General features: G+C 45.9%; 1 pseudogene; it reads left to right on the forward strand.

Moving 5' to 3' along the window:
* Window positions 1-334: 334 nt before the first annotated feature.
* LOC113507120 lies at window positions 335-3,984 on the forward strand (annotated as a pseudogene).
* The last annotated feature ends 744 nt before the right edge of the window (window positions 3,985-4,728 follow it).

Here is a 4,728-nt window from a genome sequence, read left to right on the forward strand (position 1 = left end):
TGCGTTATCTCTTGTCAGCCAACCTGTAAAGGTGACAGGGAACAAATAATCCGTCGGCAATCTACAGCTCTTCTCTAGTGGCTCCTAGAAGCTGTTCGCAGCGGCCACACCCTGGTAACCACGTTGGCTCGTGGGCTAAACCTAGAGAAGGGGGCCTGGTGATAACATCTCCCAAGCCAGAACGGAAATCCCCCGAATTTGTGTCGTTTACAAGACACCGAGGCAATCGCAGGAAGGCCTAGAGGCAGCGATAGGGATGGTGTTATCGTATGTCAAACTGCTGCATCTGGCATCTCTCTGATCGTAACGGTTCACCGTTCCATCGGATAAAGAGATGTTAGACGAGAGAGTGCTCCTACGTTTGCGCGTATGTTTGAGCACTATAATATATCCTGCGCATCTGACTGCTTCCACACAATGGACTCCGATTTGGCAAAGACTGGTGGCGATGGGTTGAGGTAAAGAGGTTCGGGCTGATGCAACCTGAGCTTTGTCTGAGACCTGCACACTAGCGGCTCTGGGGGTGTGAGTACACGCCGTGGTCGTTTTCTCTTTGAATTGGGGGGACAGAGAGAATCCGGCAGCACCCAGGGTGACAAAGCAGCCCTTTTTAGGGGAGCACTGCTTTCCCTGCTCAGCCTGGGAGGGGGCTAGAAAAGGTGCCCCAAAAAAAAATGCTCACCCCAAACACTTTTTGGATAGTAGTTACCACGGCTGCTTCCGCATCTTTTTATTCGTGGTCCACGCAACAGTATTAATAAACTTAAATCACCAATACTGACTTTTGGTGCATGGAATGTCCGCACCCTTCTCGACCGTGACACAAACGCCTGCCCAGAACGAAAATCTGCCATAGTTGCTCGGGAACTACATCGCTACAGCATTGATATAGCTGCTATAAGCGAAACCCACCTTGCCGAAGAGGGCGAATTAGTCGAGCATGGCGGTGGCTACACTTTTTACTGGAAGGGCACTGCTGCAACAGAACCAAGAAGGTCGGGAGTTGGTTTTGCGATCAAGAACAATCTTGTGAAGACACTACAAGAATGTCCAATTCATATCTCGGACCGTATTACCACTTTGCGCCTTCACTTAGACTGTGATAACTTCCTTAACGTCATCAGTGCCTATGCACCGACGCTAGATAGTTCCGACGACACTAAGGATAAATTTTACGAGGAACTTACACAATGTCTTCATAAAATACCGAACAGAGAGAAGATACTGTTATTAGGTGACTTCAATGCCAGAGTTGGACGAGATTATGAAGCGTGGCCTAAAGTTGTGGGTAGACATGGGTAGGCAACGTCAACTCTAATGGCCAGTTGCTGCTTAGTTTGTGTGCTCAATTCCAACTTGCAATCACAAACACCATGTTTCGCCTTGCTGCTAAGCACAAAACTACGTGGATGCATCCCAGATCTAAGCACTGGCACCTAATTGACTATGCCATCACGAGGCAGCGGGACATCTCTCAGGTCCTAGTCACTCGTGTCATGCGCGGTGCTCACTGCTGGACGGACCATAGGCTTCTTGTCACCAAACTTCGTTTATGCCTTCGGCGGCCATTTAGAGCTAGCATGAAAAAGCCTCGAAGCATAGACATTGAGAAACTCAAATATCCGGCACCCCGAGAAAAATACGCTGAATTGCTGGCATGTGATTTACACTCTCATCAAAATACCGGTGACATTAATACTGATTGGAAAGCTCTGTCGTCGTCAGTTCTTGATGTAGCCATTAACACCATAGGCTTAAAAACAAGACGCAAACAAGACTGGTTTGATGAGAACGACGAAGTTCTTACTAAAGCTATTGCCAAACACCGAGAACTTCTCAAGCACAGTAAGAACAGCACTCTAATAAGAGAGAGCGACCGCGAGTTGTGTAAGCTCACGAGATGTACCAAAGATAAATGGTGGCAAGACAAGGCTCAGTACATACAGTGGCTTGCTGACAGTAATCAGCTCGGGAATTTCTATAGCGAAATTCGCGGTCTTATGGGTACCATCAACTTCATAAAGGTACCACTGAAGTCGCTGGATGGCAACAGTCTGCTAACGAGCAAAAATGAAGTGCTAGATCGATGGGCAGAATATTTCAAGAATCTACTTAATTTAGATCGAACAGCCGATCTACGATATATAGACACTTTGCCTCAACTTCAAATAGCAGAAGAGCTGGATGATGCCTTGTCTAAGCACGAAGTAGTTTGTGCCATCAAACAACAGCAGAATCAGCGTGCGGTTGGCTTAGACCTTGTACCAGGTGAACTTCTGAAATATGGCGGCGAGGAGTTGCATTCGCGAGTCTGGGAAATGTTTGTGCTTATGTGGGAGAAAGAGCAGGTTCCTGATGCTTTTAAGTTATCACGCATCAGGGCTCTCTATAAGAACAAAGGCGACCGGTCGGAATGTGGTTCTTACCGAGGTATCTCACTGCTCTCTGTTCCTGGAAAAGTCTTCGCCAGAGTACTACTAAACCGCCTCAGAATCTCTCTGAAAAGATTCTGCCAGAAACCCAATTTGGTTTCAGACCAGATAGAGGGACTTGTGAGGCAATATTCGCAGTCCGTCAACTTCAGGAAAAAAGTAGAGAGCAGGGCCAGCACTTGTATCTATGCTTTATTGATCTGGAAAAAAGCATTCGACTGTGTCCCTCGCGAGGCTCTCTGGAAGGTACTGAGAAAGTTCGGGTGTACAGAGAAATTCATAAGACTCCTGCGACTCCTGCACGATGACATGCAATGTTGTGTAGCGATTGAAGATGACCAATCAAGCTTCTTTTCCGTCACCTGTGGAGTGAAACAAGGTTGTGTCTTGGCTCCTACATTGTTTGCATTATATTTCGCAGTTGTGGTCCGGGAAGTATCGACCTCTTCTCTTGAAGGAATTCGCATTCGTTATCGGACTGATGGGAAACTTTTTAACCTGAATAGACTCAGGGCGACCACAAAGGTGTCCTATGCACATATAGAGGACATTATGTATGCAGATGACCTTTGTTTCGTAGCTCAATCCCCTGAAGTTCTGCAGCAGTTAGTCACGAACCTTCACAAGCAGTGCTGTACTTTTGGCCTAAAGATCAGCGTGAAGAAGACAGAAGTGATGTCACTGGACAGTCACGGACATGAAGAACTGACCATCGTGCTTGGTGAAGATGTGCTGAAACAGGTCGATACATTTCGATACTTGGGTAGCACTATAACATCAAAGTGCGACCTTGACGCCGAAATGAATAGCAGAATTGGTGCTGCAGCTGCTGCTTTCGGCAAACTCGATAAGAAGGTCTTCAGTTCCCATGACTTAAAGCTATCCACAAAGGTCTCTGTTTATATGGCAGTTGTGTTGCCTTGCCTACTTTATTCAGCGGAAACATGGACGCCGTACCGACGCCACATCAGACAACTAGACCGCTTCCACATCAAATGTCTGCGCAAAATATTAAATATCCGCTGGTCTGATCGTGTGCGTAATACAGATGTGTTGAGGAGGGCCAAGGTAGGTGGCATTGAGGCATACCTTATGAGGAGACAGCTGCGTTGGTGCGGACATGTATTCCGCATGCCGGATACTAGGGTGGCCAAGCGCATCCTCTACTCTGAGCTGCAAGAGGGCAAGCGAAAATGTGGCGGTCAACTGCTGCGATACAAGGATGTGCTGAAGCGACACATGAAAAGCTGTTCCATAGATCCGTCTCAGTGGGAGAAACTGGCATCCAACCGCAGAGACTGGAGAAGCTGCGTAAAAGCCAATATCTATGACTTTGAAGCCCGTCGGCTTTCTGAGCTGGATGCCAAACGAGATGAGTTGAAAGCGCGACCACCTGTAGCTATCAACTACAACTTTGTGGCTGGTACCCTGACATGCCCGCAGTGTGCGCGGACTTTTACGCACAAAATTGGTTACTCCAGCCACATGAGAGCACACGCACGCCAATAGAGTCGAAGCAGTCGCCGTTACCGAAATCGGTGTGGAAGATTATTAGTTATTATAAAAATATTTCTTAATCTTCTATTTTTGTTCCAGATACCAACAACACCTCAAGAGTGGCTACACGTGGCAAATTCATTTGAAGAAAAATGGAATTTCCCAAATTGCTTAGGAAGTATCGATGGAAAGCACGTAGCCATACAAAAGCCAATTGATAGCGGCAGTGAATATTACAACTATAAAGGATTTTACAGCGTTGTACTTTTAGCGATAGTGGACGCAGAATACAACTTTCTGTACGTGAATATTGGCTGCCAAGGACGCATAAGTGATGGCGGAGTTTTCGCAAACACAAAATTTCGAAATAAAATTAACGACAATAGTTTGAAAATACCCAGTGACAGCTCACTACCAGGCAGAAACAAACCTGTTCCTTATGTGTTCGTAACAGATGATGCGTTCCCTTTAGAAAAACACTTATTAAAACCTTTTCCAGGACCACAGGATAGCAATTTTAAGGAAAGAATCTTCAGTTATAGACTGAGTCGTGCGAGGAGAGCAGTAGAGAACGCATTTGGGATTTTGTCAGCCAGATTTAGAGTTTTACGAACTACAATATTATTAGATCCAGAAAAAACTACTACTTTAATTATGACATGCGTGCTACTGCATAATTTTATAAGAAAAACTGAATCGAGCATGATTTACGCTCCATCTCAATACTATGATGGAGATGACATAGTAACTGGTACACGTATCGATGGACAATGGAGATTAGAACAGCAGCAATTAACAC

Source organism: Trichoplusia ni, unplaced genomic scaffold, assembly GCF_003590095.1.
Source record: "Trichoplusia ni isolate ovarian cell line Hi5 unplaced genomic scaffold, tn1 tig00000620, whole genome shotgun sequence".
Taxonomy (NCBI): domain Eukaryota; kingdom Metazoa; phylum Arthropoda; class Insecta; order Lepidoptera; family Noctuidae; genus Trichoplusia; species Trichoplusia ni.